Source organism: Falco cherrug, chromosome 12, assembly GCF_023634085.1.
Source record: "Falco cherrug isolate bFalChe1 chromosome 12, bFalChe1.pri, whole genome shotgun sequence".
Classification (NCBI taxonomy): domain Eukaryota; kingdom Metazoa; phylum Chordata; class Aves; order Falconiformes; family Falconidae; genus Falco; species Falco cherrug.
Window position 1 is genome coordinate 10,450,288 of NC_073708.1, and position 18,044 is coordinate 10,468,331.

The window sequence follows — 18,044 nt, forward strand, 5'->3', positions numbered from 1 at the left end:
GCTAATGACTAGCACTTTAGACTGTTGGGGTTTTATTTGTGTTTTTGTGGGTTGTCATTTTTTTTTTGATTTTGTTGGGGTTTTTTTGGGTGGGGTTGGTTTGTGTTGTTTCGGTGTTTTTTGGTTTGTGGTTGGTTTTTTGGGTTTTTTGTTGTTTTTTTTTATTTTTTTTTAGCTAAAGATAAAGCAAATGCAATTGCTCTATCATATTGTATCTCTGATTAGTAGGATTGGGGGTAGGTATGTCCTTTGCTCGCAAATAAGGCTTCCCGAGGCAGTCAGTGCATTTTACTATTCTAGATGCATATCCTGATAATTTACTAAAAACATAATCAGATTTATATCCTCCTAACTAAATCATCTATGTACACTAACTTTCTCTGTTAATTTAGTCATGTTTTTAATGTATGCATTTTCTATCCTAATGACAATTTCCACAGATCCTATGATTCTATTTGAGGATGTTTTAGGAGCATGAGCATATTCCCTGCATGTGAATTATAAATATAATGTGCTTATCAATAAAGACTTGAATCTCTTCCACTCTAAAAAATTTTGTATTTGAAAAATGGGGGGGGGGGGGGTCGGGGGGGTCAGCAGGGCAGTGGAGTGGGAGAGGAGGGACCTGTGTCCAGCACTGTTTACTGTTCTAGGATGTTTATGAATAATTGAGAGACAGTGCTTTGAAATGTTGCATGTGTGCTCAGTCTGCAGAGTTCTTCACTGAAACACACAAAGCTTTCTTATCCTTACCCTATATAAAATATATAGAACTTTATATAATCTGTTGCTGTATGTATACAAACATGACAGAGTTTGCTAGGAGTACTGTCAAGTTTGATGCATTCTGGGCTACAAGTAGGAAATCAAGCGAGATATTAATGTAGTTAATTTACCCGTGTTGATTTACATAGAATCAAGTAATGTTTTTTCACATACCGGCATGTAAATCTGCATCGGATTTTTGAATTTTCAGGTAAGATGCATAATATTGTATTTGGGAAACAGGTCTAAATTTCAACAGAATGGTTTTTGAAGTCCACGAAATCCAACTTAATTTTTTTACTACTACTACACTATGCCTGAAGTGTATCTCCTGAAAGTTTGTGAGTTGTGTAGTATGTTTACTTACTGGAGTGGGCAGAGCTTGTTGGGCTTTTTTATCTGTAAATACTTATTAGTAAATATTAAAGGTACTAAAGTCCCAAGGGCCATTTTTTTCTAAACAGAATCTGTTTTAAAGTAAATTTAGAAGGGAACAGACATCAGCTTTGGCTTTTAATTATATGACCATATCACTTATGCATAGCTTGTAAAGTTCAGGCAGAGCTGTCTCCTATGATATGTGTGAAGTTGGTTATCTTCCCATGTGAACAAATTGAATATTGGATTCTTAAATCTTAATGAAGAATTTCTTTTGTTCATTGTTTCTTTGCTTTTAAAGGATGAGTGGGTCTTTGCTCATCGTACAGAAAAGTAAGGAAAAGCTTCGATTTTTCTGCTACTTTTTATCTAGGTGTGACTGATGTAGCTTTAGAAAGTAAAAGTTTCAGGATTAAGTTCTCTTTCTTTTATAGCATTTTCCTCTTTACTGTCTTTATCTGATACTGTATGTTTTGGGTATTTCAGGAGGGCAGAGCTTGCTTTGTACTGGAAATATGACCTGAAGGTTTTAGTAATCTTGCTGGGCTGGAGGTTGGAATGAGCTTTATTTCGGCTAAATCTCACTGTGAAGGGTCAGTGGACTGCTTGTTCTTGATCCAGGGAGTAGTATGTTCTGTAATGTTACTATGGTTACATCTTAAATTAGAAGCTGCAATCTTTGTGTTTGAAATGCTGCCATCTATTAAGACTAAGGAGGAGTTACTCTGATGTGGAGATGTGTGGCCCGTGTGTAAGGTACACTGCAGAGTAACTGTGTCAGTTGTTCAGCCAGTTCTGCAAAGCCAGAAGCAGATGCGAGGAGTAAGAAAAGATGGCTGCTTAGAACAGCCTGTGCACGTGGCAACTGTGAACAAAGCAAAATGTACTTTTGCAAAACAAAGGTGTATACGTGTGGAATATTTTCCTCAAAAAAACCTTAAACTTCCTACATCTCATTTTTAGAGGGTATCTTGTCGAACTGGTTTTAAAATAAATCAGACCCCATTGATTGAGCCATTAAATAAAGTTCAGTCTTGACAATGTTAACAGAAGTTTCTCTAATCAGTTTGGAGTGCTCACAGGTGTGTATTGCTCGGTGATTTTTCTGCCTGGTGGCCGTGTGTTGTGAACACCGCGATTCCTGTGCAGGTTAAACTCCATATGTACGTCATAGCTGACCTGTCAGCAGAATGTTCTCATATGGGCCATATTCCATGAACACTTGCCAAGTTTATTCCATTTTACCATAGTAAAACATAGTATTATTTCAGCTGTAATGTGTTGAAAACTTTTCAAGTTTCAGTTGAATGTTTTCAGTTCAGAAAGATTAATGGCAACATTTTCAAGGCTGGTTATTTTTGCTTTTAAACTTTTTTTTTTAAAATTCTGAAATGTGTTAATACAGAATGTCATAAATGCTTAGTTTTCATTTTCTGTGTTAAGAACTATTATGTGTATGGCCAGTGGCCATTCTTCTCTTTGTTTCAAAAAGAGTACTTCTCCAATAAATCATTTAGAGTGGAGAGGGAATGGTGGTGTGAAATATTTGTAAATTTTTTGGCTACTTTCTGATCCCAGCATGTTTCTTCACGATCACAAGCACGTTTGTAACTGAATAAAAATAGCAATCTAGAAATGACCACAAGTGTCAGTATTGCCTGCCTTATTTTCCTTAGATTTTCACCATTGCTTAGTCAGTTGTAAAAACCAGCTTATGCTTACTGTGTTTTTTTTATAAATGGTCAGGATTTTTACACTCTTCTAATCCCCGAGTCATAAACTCAGTGATTTCATTAATCTTTCAATGTCTTGAATTTAAAACAGAAATGCAGCAATGTAGATCAATCTGAAATGGTGACAGAACTACAGAAGTTTTACAGTTATTCTGAATTTTTCTTTGCTAATGAGTTGTCGATAATGTTGTATCATTCCGTAAGGAATATAAGCACGTCTCCTACCTTTGCAAAGTTGTGGGAGAGAGAAAAGAGTAAGTGAGGTTTTCGGGTAAGGAGCATGCTGCTTACTCAGTCTGCATTAGGAAGCATTTCAAGGGCATGTTTCATAATTCTAAAGTTTGTATTTTTCTTAAGCAAGCTGACTTTCTAGATATCCAACAGGAATTTAATCCATTCTCCTATCACAGCTTCCTTTTGAGGAACACAGATCTTAAGTGCTTCAAAATTCACTTGAAAAGCCAAAATACAAAATGGTTTCAGTCTACTTTATTTCTCTTCTGAGTTTGTATGTTACATAAATTTTGCATATTGAACTACTGTCCAGACATACATGTTTCTTTAGTCAATAATGTGTTGCTTGCTTTATCACACCTTCTTTCTTTTCCATATTCTGATTTTTCATGTCTTCCCCCAGGCTTTGCATCCAGTTACTGCTGATTGCGTGCTAAATGCAGATATTTTCTTCCAGGGGATGGACAACATAATTTCATTTGTATTATGCAGAATTTTTGTTTGTGCAGCACTCCCTGATGAACTGACAGTCCAGTGCCAGCAGAATATTTTCTGCCTGTCACAACTGTTCCTTTTGCATTCTGAGAAGAGTGGGGACTTCATGAAGCTTTGATTCAGCACAGCAGGGGGGAGAAGGCCAACCAGCAGAAGTACCAAATGTTCACAGGCAGTTTAAAGAACCATTGTGGAAAATAGATTATTTTTTTTTCCCTTACCTTATGACTTGTTTGATTCTGCCTGCCTGTCCTGTATGATTGTTACCCCTAACACTCACCCTCACACGCACACCCCCAGCGTGAGAATTTGCATTGAAGACTTGAATTCTTACAGAAAGGGAGACTTTGGGGAAGAACTGGTACTACGTATCAAATGTTTTAAAGATCAAATATCTTAAAGCAGGAAGATGGCATCCTGTGGGAGGTAATAGGCCACCAGCTCTTCTGCCCAAGGAAAAAAATACATTGCTCCAGCTGTTGCCACCTGTCCAGCCCTTTGTCTGCCTGAGTCCTTCCTGCAACAGGCACAGAAAGACCCTTTTCCCTTCAGCTATCTTCAGGCTCTTGAGACATCCAGCACTTCTCTCCCAATGATTTCAAGGGTCTTGGCCCATCAGGTTCATCACCAGGATGCAGACCTCCTGCCCAGCACTCGTCCTTGGACTGCTGGATGAGCTATGTAGATTTTTTTTTTTTATATTACTGTTATTTCTGTGAGACTGATTAAGAGATTAGCGGCTCCAACTGTTTATCTGCTTGTCAAATTTTTTTCCCCTCTGTGTATGGTTTGTTTGTGAATATGGAGACATTTTGTCGGCCTCAAAAACTCCTGCTTTTGAAATTGGTGATGCAGATGTTTGGTTGGGTGTTAACTGATGTGAAATTGAAGAGCTGGACTTTGAGAACTGTCAGAATTGCATGTGACTTGGGGTTGAGACCTGTGCTGACTCTTTCCATCTGTCACATTTCCACAGTAGCTCTAGTACATTAATTCCTACAGCTCTATCCTGTAGGTATCCTCATTTACAGCTAATTCTGTGGGACATGGGGTTTATAGCAGAAATAACAAAGGTTTACAAGTGTCTTTAATGCCTGAAGCCTTTTCTTAAAGCACAGAGGCTTCAACTAGGAAAAACAACAAAATCTGTGGGAAAAATCCTCTCTCCAGTGATCCAAGAGGTTCTATTCCTGTAATAAAATTAAGCGGTATTTGTTCATATCCAACAGAAAACTTGGATTGTAAGATGGAGAGTAAGTCCCCCTTTTAAGAGCAGTTCCCTGCTGCTCTCTCTTTGACACATTGGGGGAACTAAAATGACTCCCAACATCCTGCACACCACCTAGTTTCATAGAACTACTTCAGCTTGGCCAGCCGGTTTCTTGTATCTTTTTTTTTCCTAATGTTCCATATTAATGATTCCTTCAACTTGGAAGTAGCTTCCAGTCAGTGTATATTAATGAAAAGCTAATTTTAATAGGTGCTGACTTTTATCATGTAGTGTGCTTAATATCATTGAACTGATTTTCAGTTATTTCAAAGTTAATTCTGTTTTGTGGCAAAAATCCTTTGGAAGCAAATGTTCATTTGTGTGTACTTCTGATGAGCAAAGCAATTAAGTTACTGTGCTAAATGTCTTGTCATACTCCTAGTTGCCAGTCTGTCCTGCAGTCTTTCTTTTTCCGCTTTTGAAATTCACGTTAAACTTAAATGATAACATGCCTTTTGTGGCTTCCAAGGAAAAGGAAACAGTGCTGTGGAAATCATACTTTTTGTCTGAATAACTGTGTTCATAATTCCTTCTGTAATCTGTGTAAGAGTCCAGATTAATTTTGTGAGCCTGAGGATTTTTTCACATGTAGAGTCAGAGTTGCCAGGACTCTTAGTCCTCAAATGCATGGTTTAGAGGAAATCCCTTAAAGCTCGTTTTTTATTATGTTAATTGATAGAGAATATTGGTTCAGAACTAGAGACTTTTTATCCTTTTCTGCTATCCTAAACTATAATTCAAACTTAAATTCCAGATTTTTCGTTTTCTGTAATTTAGTGGCTTCTAACAGAGGAAGAAATCAGAGTCCATGCTCTTGCATCTTGTCCATCTGAAGACATAATATGAAGAATCATTAATGCATACTGTAGGGAGGTGTGTGTTTAACAGGAAAAAAAAATGCTGGATATATTTAATGCTGAATTAATAAAATGTGGCCTAAAATTAAAGATTATATTTTTTATGTAATACAGCAATATATATTCATTTAATTCTTAGCATCTGCAAAGCTTTCTATCACTGATCTGTTTTACTAAAGTAAATTTAAAGTGAGCATCTGTCATCTAAAGAAACCCCTCTACCTCTTCAAAACATATGAGAAACTGTCGTCCTCTTAAAAAAAAAAAAACAACCACAAATCTTATGACCGTGGGCGAGGGTCATAATGATGCACATTGCAGGTTCTTTTAAGTCTTCTCCTCTCAAGGATTTGTGTAAATAAGCACTCAGACTTATACAGATGCTTTTTCTGTGAGTTTTGGTTAATACATGTTTGTACTTTACTCATGGCAAATATTATGGTTTACATAGCAGAAGAAAGCAGATAGCTTTGGGGAGCCCAAACCTGACTTTTTCGTTTTTCCCTGGCACCTTAGGATCTCTAGCTTATTGTTTTCCTTAGTTACTTTTTATTGCCAAATATAAAAAGCTCTGCAATTCTTTTAATATCAGTAAGAAGCATAATAATGCAAAAAAAGACAACAGTTGTTTTCTACTTCCATTACATTTCTAGGTAAGCAACTACAGTGATAAAATAGAATAAAAAAATCCTTCTTGATTTAATGAGGCCTGGATACAATACAAAAGGAAATCCCTTTTTTTGAGAATCTAGGTCACCTCACATGGAGATTTCTTTGCTGTGAATAAGTCTCTTTTTTTTTTCTTCTTTCCCTTTTTCTCCCCCCCTTCTTTCATTTTTTTTTTTTTTAAAAGCACTTGACCCTATGCTGGATTTACCTAATGACAAGAAGAATGTTACATGTGATGACATTTCACTTCTCTGAGGTGTGCTGTGGGAATGGAATGGGCAAGGAGATGCGCCAGCATTGTGGGAAATGCTGGATGCAGCGGGGAGAGTTAGAGCAGGTCTCTTGAATCTCTTTACGTCTCTCACCAGCAGGTTGGTTGGGACCAGTGCCAGATTAAAATTGGATCTGTGTATTCACATGATAATGCACACAATCAAATAAGCCTTGTGGAACGTGGTCCATTGGGGAATAGATGCATCAGCCTAGTCTGAATGGTCTGGTGGAGGCGGTTCAGGTCCCGTGTGGCCAGAGCTAATAAGCTCTGATGGCTCTGGGTAGAATTGCTTGCTTGTTCTTGAAACAATGCTGCAGCATACACGAGGTGCTTGCAAGATTTATAAATAGTCACTCCATGCTGTGTGGCGGTGCTGTTTCTGCAGCCCTGCTGGCCTGGGAAGTGGATGCGCCGTGTTCCTACAGAGCTGCCCTGAGCTAATGAAATTGCTAAATCTGAGGCACCTCTGTCATGTCAAATGGAAAATGTGCTACCCAAAATATTTGATCCCAGCTGATTGAGATCTGATGGCAATAGTAAGTTGGGTTTTTTTTTTTTAGAACAGCTTTCATACTGGTAGTGCCTTCAGATGTTTTTCTTCAAACGAGGCACTAGCCAGTGACAAAAAATGTCTGTTTGAGAAGATAAGGGGTTTTGCTCTTTCTTCAAAATAGGCATATATTCATTTACCCAAGAATATGACAACGCAGAAGCTGCAAAATAAGGAAGAAATGTGTAGTCTGGTGTTAGCTCTTGAATAGCTGTTTTGTCTTAGATTTTCAGAATGTCTTTTTGGAACAACAGGAATGAATAGAGAAGTGTGACGTTTCTGTACTTATTGCCAGCCTGTTGAGCTACATGTAAAATTACTCTGCTGCCCTTTTTCAAAAGGTTTTGTTTTGGTGTTTTTCTAATAAAAGTAGAGCACCATCAGATTAAGACAAGGAAGTTACTGGATGAGTCTGTCTAATTGAATCTGTTTGCGACTGGTGAAGCCCTCCGAAGCACATACAGAAAGTTCCAGGGTGTCATAACAGAGGAATCTTGTTACACTTCAGGGTTTTTTTTATCATTGAGATCTTGGCATTGAAAGCCTAACTCTATTCCAAAACATTGTCTGCTCTTAGTGGGTTACTCACTTTTATTTTTTGCCACCCAAGTGCTCTGTTTTCCAGTGAGGGGATCTTACTTTGCAACAGATTGCTGCAGAAGAAAAATCTTGTTTATTTTTCATCACTGACAGTAGACTTTTCAAAGGCGAAACAGCTATTTGAAGTAACAGGACAGATGTGAGGGATGAAGGAGAGGTTGAAGAGGTCTTGCTGCTTAAGGCAGATTTCCTTCAGATAAACTGCGAAATCCACAGGATCATTATGGATGACTGATAGTTGCTAACATGTGAGTAGCAGGAATAATAGTTGCAGTGAACCTCACCTGTGCCGGCTGGCACAGTCTGTCATCTTCGGTGTTCATTCACAGTGGGAAGTTCTTAAAGATGAGTTTGTTTGTGTATGTATGTGTGTATACATGCACAGAGTGTATTTAGGTAGAGAGAGAGAGAGGGGCAGCCATCTGAAATTTTTTTTAAACCTGTTTTAAAGTATGCTTTTGAATCTGCTCATTTAGGCCGGGTGTTACTTTTTTCTGCAGTGGTGGATGAAGCCTGTATAAAAGTCAGCATAATGGGAAGATCCTAAAATTTGTACAGGTCTTGTACAGCCCGTATCCTGTATCATCTCTGAATGGAATGGCCCCAGACTGTACAAACAAGACCTTGTCAGTTGACCTTCATTTAAGAGGGCTGCCTGCATTTCTGCATTACCAAAAATACGGCTCTGCCCCAGCCGTTTCAAAGAACAGTTGTATTATGCACTAGATCTCATAATGCATTGATAGTCTATCTCCAAGCTTCTATCTAGTGTATGGATCATCTATAAAATGAAAAAATAAAAGTTGAATGCTGTAGTCTTAGTGCTTTGAGAAAGGCTTAATTTAATCTTCTCTACTAAAGAGAGAAAAATAATGGGGAATTTAGATATAATGCCAAAGGAAGCTGAAAGCAGAGGCAGAAGGCCAAATGGAAAAATTACTCTTGTGTGATACAGCCAGAATTCTTCCTGTATTTTAACTTAATGCATGATTTATTGCCATTACAGTTACTTTTGGATATAGGCATATAACATCATCAGCTTTTATATTCTACAGTAGGGTGGTATGAGTGATGTATTTATTCAGGATACAAATACCAATAGCAGTTTGCACAATCTATTTGCTATGTGATATTGTAGCAATAATACAGAAGTTCTGTGGCATGCATGCTATAGCGTAAAAAAACTTTGAAGGCAGTTATTTCAACCTAACTATTTGTCAAGAAGCACACTGCTTATGAACTTCACAGGTTTGGTTCTTGAAGTTTGTATGTCTATTCTTTTAAATCCCAAATTGCTTCTATGCTCTGACTTTGCATTTTCCTGACTTGGAAAATGTTTCCAAGGATCTGTTTATTTTGTTGGAATCTGAATGTAAACGTTCTGATCCAGTAATAGATGTGTTTTCCATATAGTTAAATCTCCTGAAATCTTTTGTTTTACTTGATACAAGTCAATGGAATCATCAGGCAGAAAGAAACATTGCAATCGCATGTCAGCTCCAGTCGTAATAGTTTTCAAAATAATACTTTTTCATATGGCACCATGTAGCAAGCCTATACATTGAAAATGTAAGGTATTCCGTGTCTGTTCAAAATAGTTGGTTTCTCTCAGACTTAGTATTTTTTAGTGAAATAGGATTTTAGTCACAAGGTGACCAATAACTGTGTTTGGGTACAGATTTGTTACGGGTCAGACTTCCCAGCTTCTTGTGATAGAAGCTGAGTGCAGGGAAGTTCCTCTGAACACACGATCAACCTGTTGGCAACGACCATTGTGCTGTCGCAGATGGGGAACAGAATCTGGGCAAGCAGTAATGCCGGTATCTCCTGTCCTGTCCCCCCAGCTAGAGGTGCTTTTATTGCAGAAAGCTCTGTCTGAAGTTTTTGTTGCTGTGTTTAAAGCTTGAGTAATGCTGTGATTATGTATAGTGCTTGGCAAACATTTCACAGGGGCTCATCTGACCGTACAAACTCTAAATGTGAGCCTTATTTTAGGTGTTTGAGAAAGGGGGGAAAATGACTGATTCTGTGTTCTTGTCATGGAGAAGCGATACCTTTTTGCTGCCGTTATGATCGAGGGTGCTCAGCCACAGCATTACAAAGCAAACAAAAAAGTCTGTTCACCCATCGTCCTCCTGCCACCATCCACCACCAACTCTTGCACCCTGATTTGATTTGATGCACTTCCCTTCTTAATGGCACACAACATATTTTCTTCCTTTCAGTCTGTTGTTTTTAAAGGAATAAGATTATAGAGTAAGAGCAGGACAAAATCTGGGGTTTTTTTGTGACTATGGTGTTTCTGTGGTTAATTTTCATTATTTCGTATAATTTTATCATTACTTTTTTTTTAATATTACAGTTGAAAGCAAACCTGTGAACTGATGCAGCCAGGGCAGGACAAATGCATAGAGGCAGTATTCTAGTTGTCTTGTAAGCAGATTAAAATGCCCAGTCTTCCCCGTTTGGGGGAATTACAGTGTGTGGATGACTGCAGCATGTGCAAGTCCAGGAACTGAATAAATTTTGTGCAGGACTTTGAAACAGAATAGTAATTTACTGCAAAAATTTCTAACTTGCTTGTCTGATGTTATAGATACTGCCCTGTGTCTCAATATTTTGTCAATGTTTTTATCACCGGCACCCAAGATAGCAAATCTGCTCCGTCTCAATGGACAGTTTGTTGATAGGAGGGCTTTAATGGATGTTATGCTGGTGATTTATTGCTCTGCAAATGGCCCAGATAACTGGCATAAACACACTTCTTTCCTTTTTATAGTACTACTTATTTTCTTATACACACAGTTTTTATCACTTTGCTGTAGCCAGTGAAGCAAGTGGGTGTCCAACAGGACTGTGTTGGGGTGTCTTAATGTACAGCCACAAAGTAAAGAAATATAAAAAGGGTTGAGAGGAAAATTGGAGATAGCATAAATTTCATTGCCATTATTTGACTGACTGCACGGATCTGTACTTGAGTATTACAAGCCTGTTCCAGTTATAACAGGCCTCTTGCCTTTTGTGGTTTAAAAAACCCCAACAATCCAGCTTTTGCAGCTCAATCTGCGTAGTAGATTAGCTGTTATTCATAAAGGAGGAAGCCTTAAGTGTAAGACACTCGCAGTTAGAACACTTTTCTAGACTTTTCCCTGGCCTGTGATAGTTCAGAATAGCTCTTTCCATGTCAAAGTGGTTATAGTCTGTTGCATTCTTACAGTCATCGCTGCCATCACTCAAGCCCTCTTATCTCTTGGCTTGTTTGTTTAATTTGTTATAGCTGCGGCTTAAAGCTTTTGATCCTGAAAAAGCTCATGCTGGTTTTGAACTCAGCAGTTGCTTTTCTAGGCAACACAAACAACTAAGAGTTCATCACTCCACTGTTCAGCTTTGTGCATTGGCTTCTCAAGGAATACAGTTTCAGGATTTTCTTCTGATATTTTAAGTCTTCCAAGGTGATTACTTGAAATTACTTTCATCTCTCTGGCCATGACCACCCATGATAATTATGTTTTCTTGTACCATAATGTAATATATAAACATAGTGCTGGGATTGCGAAAGATGGTAAGGTACAGAAAAATAATCTTTTCAGTTACTAGCAAGGAGAGGATCACATCAGGGTGATGTGTACTACTGGGAATAAGTTGTGCTGGATAATTTGTTGAACAAGCAATCACAAAAAAACTGAGGTCTTTAATAGCTTCGTGTATATTAAGATTCAATATTACAGCATCACCTGTTCTAGCAAAAGGATTCGGTATGACCGAGGGGTGTCTGGAAAAAGCCTCCTCAGTTTCTGTTGCATTGAGACATTGAACAGCAAGTTAATCAATTGCTTGGATCTTGATTCAGTTTGGGGGTTTTTGGAAGGAGTTTAATGCAGAAGTTAAGGACCCGTCTGTATTCATTTTAGGCACCTGCAAAGGTTTTAAAATTCTTCTTCTCACACAAAGCATTTAATGAGTCTTTCCAGAAGTTGCAAAGGAACCATTCCGAGGTCTTTTAAGCATTTTCCTTTGCAAATTTATTGCTCATGGAGTACAGGTGTAAGTGAGCTCTACCAGTTGCTCTGTACTGAGCAACATTTTTTTAAATGTACATATGACTGTTCCCTTGAATACAATTTCCAAAGCAGGATTCAAATAGAGAAATAACAGTGGGTTTCTACCTATGTTTGGAGCTTTGAATGTCAGGAATGCTTTTGCGCAAATGAATTTTGAGCCCCATATTCTGTAATGTTTCTGGTGGAAAACCCACTTCATATGAGTGACTAATACTTGCAGTTAGAGGTCATACTGCAACTAGAGATTCATGAATGTGTGAAGTTGAAAGTAGGAAGGCGAAACATTAGCAAATTTTAGAAAATTCACAATTGTGCAAATTACAGTTCTGTTGAATCAATGTGGTTTGTTCTGACCTTAGTATACAGAAAACCAGTAGCATATGAACCTTTGCATCTGACTTTCTCAAAGTTGAAAGAATCCTTTTATTCTTAAACTTTGTCAAAAATCATACTGATTGCCGAGTAATAAGTGTGAGGCCAGCTCCGATAATTAACCCAAAGGGCAAGAGTTCTCAGCACAAATAATGTTTTCATGATATCTGCTTTTGTCTTTTCATTCTAGTTCAAGGGAATGGGGCATTTAAATAAAGATAGGTAGGTGTATTATAGGCAGGCCTTTATTTTTAAAACAAACAGACAAAACCTCTGAAGTTCTCAGGATTAATAGTTGTTGATTTTTTGCTGAAAGCAGCTTATCCCCAGGAAAATGGAAGGGCTGCATGTTTAATCTGGCTTTGTCACCAACATTCCTTTTCAGCTCAGAATTGCTATTTCAATAGCAATGGTTTGAAATTAGTGAATTCAAGATGAAGATCTTAATTTTACCAATACGCTGTGCAAGGATAAAGATGGGAGGAACTCTAGCATGCTTCATTAAAGATTGTTCAGGAATGTTTTGAAATCTCAGCTTTGGGGGTAATAGTTTTAAGGCATCTTAGTAACTGTTGCTTTCATTAACTCTTTCCAAAAGCATCTCCAATAATTTTTATCATTATTGTTGTTACAGCATATTTATATGATTTTGTCCCTAGCTGATCACTCAGTCACAACAGAATTAATTTGGGTTCATTTCTGATTTGTGTTGCTTGGAACCATTTTCTCTGCAGAACGAGAACATTGCCTAAGCTATCTGCAAGCAGTCCAGTTAATTCAGTCGTCAGCATAGTTTTATTTTCGCCACCCTCCCTTGCTTCTCCTTTCCCCCTCTCCTCCATCATTGTAACACTGTTCTCATTCAGAAGAGACTGGCTACATCTGATTTCCTTACACTTGCAAAACTTGTTACATGTACTAACTTTAACAGCATTTTGAAAATTGTAATTTGCCTTATCTTTGTGAGAAGATGTGTCAAGTTTTCTTTTTTGCAACTGAATCTGAGGATTGGCAGTCATTAATTGGTATTTTTCTTCACACTATGCTTGATAAGAAATGACTTTCCGTATAAGCAGATTTGTATTTTGAAATATTTGAAACAAATATAGTATGATAGAATTTCTTCTAACCCCTTTTGTCTTGTTACATCAGGTTTTTTAGTTGTCAAAGTAGGAAGTAGTGAAGCGATGGTGTTAACTTGCCTTAGGCAATTACTATCAGAAGCCTTTGATAAACAATGGTAAACTTTTCCCCTTTTTAAATTAATTCTATAAAAATATCTTTAAATCTGCCGAAACTCCCACACTCTTTTTCTAGACAATAAGGAAGTTGAGACAGTCTAAACAGCAGAAATGACCTTGTAATCAGTATTACAAGCAGTGGAAGTTAAAATGATTGTGATATTGGCAGTATTTCCACAGCAGTTTAGATCCTGTTATCAAATTCTATTTTTTTACAGCAGAGTTTAAAATTAGGAAGGCAGTTAAAGGCTTGCAATTTACTATTTAAATATCTGTCTTGAGGGACTGCATATGCAGGTTTGTGTACATAGAAGTATGCTAATAAACTATACCGGTTTCACGTGCAAATAAAATGAAGAAGTGAAACACTAGTTAAACTTAAAACATTACTGGAATTTTATTGATGGGAGCATAAGCCAGAGAATCATCAGGAAGACTGCAGAAGCAGACAAGCTCTGTTGGATTGCTTTGCTTGGTTCTTTGGAAGATCCTGTGTGTACTTCCCCCCCCCGCCCCCCCTGCCCCGCCAAGGCTTTTAAGGGCTTTAAATTTTTAGAACAAAGCCTTGTGTTTTCAGAATCCAGGCTATTTGTATGAAATACATGTTTCTGTCAAGCTTAAAGTAGGGCATCTAGACCAGTTGTTAGATACCTGTTTTTGAAGTCATCCCATTCTTTTGGCTGTTTGTCATAGATCGATGTATACAAGACTTAATTTCTAGAAAAATAATACTCTTTTTAACTAAGTAGCTGTGTTAGATTTTTCCCATAGTTCTTTAGGCTGGCTTTACTAGAATTTTCAGAGGTTCAATACTTTAAATCGCTCAGACAATGATAGTATAGTTGCTGGTAATCACAATGAGTTTTTACAGTCTCTCTACCCTGAATTGAGCAGTGGAATTGAAGTCTGTTCTTAAAGATAATTTTACAAGTTTACCATCCACATGTACTTATTTTCTTTCTCATTTGAGATCAGAATGTTGCAGTCCTACTACATTCATCTTCATGAACAGAGCAGCCTTTGGTTGAATGTCTTCCATCATGGATGGTGAAGCTGAAAGCTGCTTTATGTTTTATAAGCAGGCAGTTGCTAATACTTTTTGCAGAATCAAATGTTACTTTTTACTTGCATGCTCCTGCACAGAAGTAGTACAAGTTAACTAATGATTTTTAGATTTTTGGGTAAGGATCTTGTACTAATTTAAAGGTTATAAAGGAACAAGCTAGAAATTTAATTTACTAAATTAAAAAGCCACAAGATGGCATCAAATTGTCAATTCTGTCTGTTGCTCCTAACCTTTTTTAAAGGTCAAAATATTACCAAACGTATGGATCTTTACATAGAAACCAATTGGGATACTGAATGTGCAATGAAAGAGTTAGAGGTTTTTTTCCCTTCCATTATTTGTACCTTGTGACACCACAATAAGAAACTTTTAATAGCTTTATTTTTTTTGTGCTTCAAGAGAGCAAACTAACAGGTATATGTGAAATGAGCCTCCAAGAAAAAATTCTACCAATATAACACGTTTTATTGCTTAAAACATGAGGGTTCCTTTCCTAAAACGTAGCACGAGTTACTTTCAGGGAAGCTCTTATTCCAGTTGAGAAACGAGTGAAAGGAACTTAACTGTGGATTTTAATGCTCATTTAGACTTAAGAATAAGTACTAGGTGTATCTAAAATACAGAAATTTTTCTAAACCAGAAATTGGGTCCTGGTGTGAGATGAATATTGGTAATTGTTGATTTTTGCAAATTAACACATAGAAGGACAGATCTATTTAGTTTAATTACAATGGTCAAAAACCACTGTTAGGCAGTTGTAAAAGCTGTTCAAAAAAAACCCCAAACCAAAAACCAAACGAAACCCCCCTACAGGGCACCCGCTCTTGGGTACGTAAATACAGCTGTAGATTGACTGTAGATCTCAGATTTACTAACAGTATAGACCTTCTAGCTCTATAGATGTACTATAAATAAATCTTCTTCTAAAAGTTGTTGAACTTATTACATTAAAATGGATTGAGGATGCAATATATTGGGAGACAGACGAGTGTGGTATGAATCTGTCCAAAACGATTTGCATCTTCATAATATATTGCAACTTGCCTGTATAATGTAGAAGCGGGGAAGGGAAAACGAATGTACATGTGAAAGCTGTATACAAAATGTACAGACTTAAGGGAATTTAAAGGATAGATCTAAAGCTTCTTGTTATTGTAAACATGGTTTACACTCACAAAAGTTATCAGAGCACATAGCAGTATCTGAATTTGTAAGACAAACGTAGAAATTGTGTGAAGGAACTAAGGAAGTAAAGCACACACTAAAAGCTTAATTACCAGGGCGTGCAATAATGGAAGTCAGTCATCCCTGAGGGTGTGAGGGTTTTTTCCTTGTTTGAACATAAGTGGGAATCTGCATCTTTTTCACACTTACAAACCTGTTTTCTGTTCATGCATTGGTTTGTGGACCCAGTGTTTTTAGGTGTTTAGGTAGGACAGTGCAAAATAGCAGAAGGCATGCGCTAAAATAAAAACAATTATTGAGCTGGCATTTTGTAAAAGTCTGGTATGATAGGAAACATTAGTACTGAAGCAGATGAATTCCACTGAAAAATATATTTACAGCAGTGTTTCTGTAAATGATGCAGTGAAATTCAGTAAAGTATGAAGCTTTCAGTATCTGTTTTCCTGATTTCATTTTATGTCAGGTTGTTGCTTCTGCATGGTTACATACTCATATATTTACTCTAAATTGTAAGTAAACTATATATAACTTTCTATGGCAAATTAGCACAACTAAACCAAGTAATACGTTTTTGATTAACATGTGATGTTAAGTGGTTGTCTTAAAGTTTTTATTTTTGAAGTTACATGGTTTTGTTACTGAATGAGTTTCAACTTATGAATATTCATAATATACTCCTTTAACAGTCTCAGACAGCTTACGCATAAGAATTAGGTATGTCATCTTTGAGCAAAACGGTTAAGTGCTCAGAAACTTTGAGGAAATTGAATGTTCTTTAAATAGCAAAAGGGTGATTGCTGCTGTTTCGAATGCTTAGGGTACAGCTGCGCAAACAAAAGCTCCCCTAACTGGGGACTGAATTTGCAGTGTGCTAGTTACTGAAGAGTTAATCTTACATTAAAAACTTCACTTTAGAAATTCTGAAATATCTTACTGTATGCTCACTGAGAAAAAACCTACTGTCTGCGCAGGGAGTTAGAGCATGCAAACGAGAAGAGAAGCTGCCTCCGAGTAGCTAATGGGCCATGAGTTACAGCAGCACTTTTCCTGGTGTAGTTGAAGGAACCAGCTATGAAGTTTCCTCTGTCAACTGAATTTTCTTCTCCTGGGAGAAATCCTAGCAGATAGTTCTATGTGGTTATACCTGCCTTCTAATCAGAGCTTTTACCATAAATCAGTGTATTGTCATAAGAAAAACTCAGTCTGCATGCTTTTGAAAAGCCTTAATTCTGTACCAAAACTCTGCATGTTTTGTTGTCAGGGCAAGGTGAAATGTTAGCAAAGTTATCCAGCTAATAGCTTCCTTAATGGAAGCAAGTTTTCTTCTCCACTTTGTGTATCTTGTCAACCGTCGCTGCTCTGCACTCTCATTTTCTCCTCATCTTAATACTACATTTTTCTCCTTACAAACAATAATTTGAAATACTGATCAGAGTTTCTTTTGCTTCTGCGGTTTTTACGTAATAGGTGGTGGTGATTAGGTCACTGATAAACCTCTGTATCTGTTACAAAGGGTAGATGATGTGCCTTCATTAGGTAACAATTGAGCTTCTGTGCTAAGATGCCAGTGTCAGTTGTGAGCGGAGGTTCACCCCTGAAATGATCACAGTCTAAGGCGGTGATCTACAGAACTGAGAACTGTGACCTCCATTTATTAATTTGCAGAAATTGTTCTTACAAGTAGAAGGGTCATAGGCATGGAAGTGGTAGCTGTCTTTGTATCTACTCATTTAAATGAATTTATTTCCTACCATTTATCAGATATTTTCATGTTGTTTTGGGGTTGGGTTTTTTTTGTTAGTTTTGGTTGCAACGTTCTCCAAGCCCTCTGCCTTTTCGTTTTAGGCTTCTGCACTAAGTTTCCCATTAATCATTGTAGAGAAGACAATTCAGAGGAAAGCACGAACAACTCTCAAATAGTTAATATACCAGGTATTTTGTCAGGCTTGATAGCCACTGCTCCTGTTAGACTATGTATGTTCTGGTGCTTTGTGGACATTTTGGTGAAGAGCAGGGTCACAAGCACAAGTCAAATGGAAACAAAAGCAAAGCTTTGGTTATAATTTAATTATAATACTTTCCAAAAATTCCCAAAAACTCTAGAAGCTCAGAAGCAGCTCCTGGTTCCCTCCCTTCATTGCAGATGCTGTAGGACCTGCATGGTCTGAGACTTTGGAGGCACTAAGGGAGGGGGAGGCAGAGAAGCTGCATTACTGATTCTGTAGTGGAGGAAAGAGGAACAGAGTTGTGGGACTGCAGCAGTAATAGTGAAGCATCCAAGCAAACTGGATTGG

General features: G+C 37.4%; 1 protein-coding gene across 1 annotated transcript in view; it reads left to right on the forward strand.

Moving 5' to 3' along the window:
• CDC73 (cell division cycle 73) overlaps positions 1-18,044 on the forward strand; it is a 112,854-nt gene that overhangs the window by 71,484 nt on the left and 23,326 nt on the right. The gene's annotated exons all lie outside the window — the stretch shown is intronic.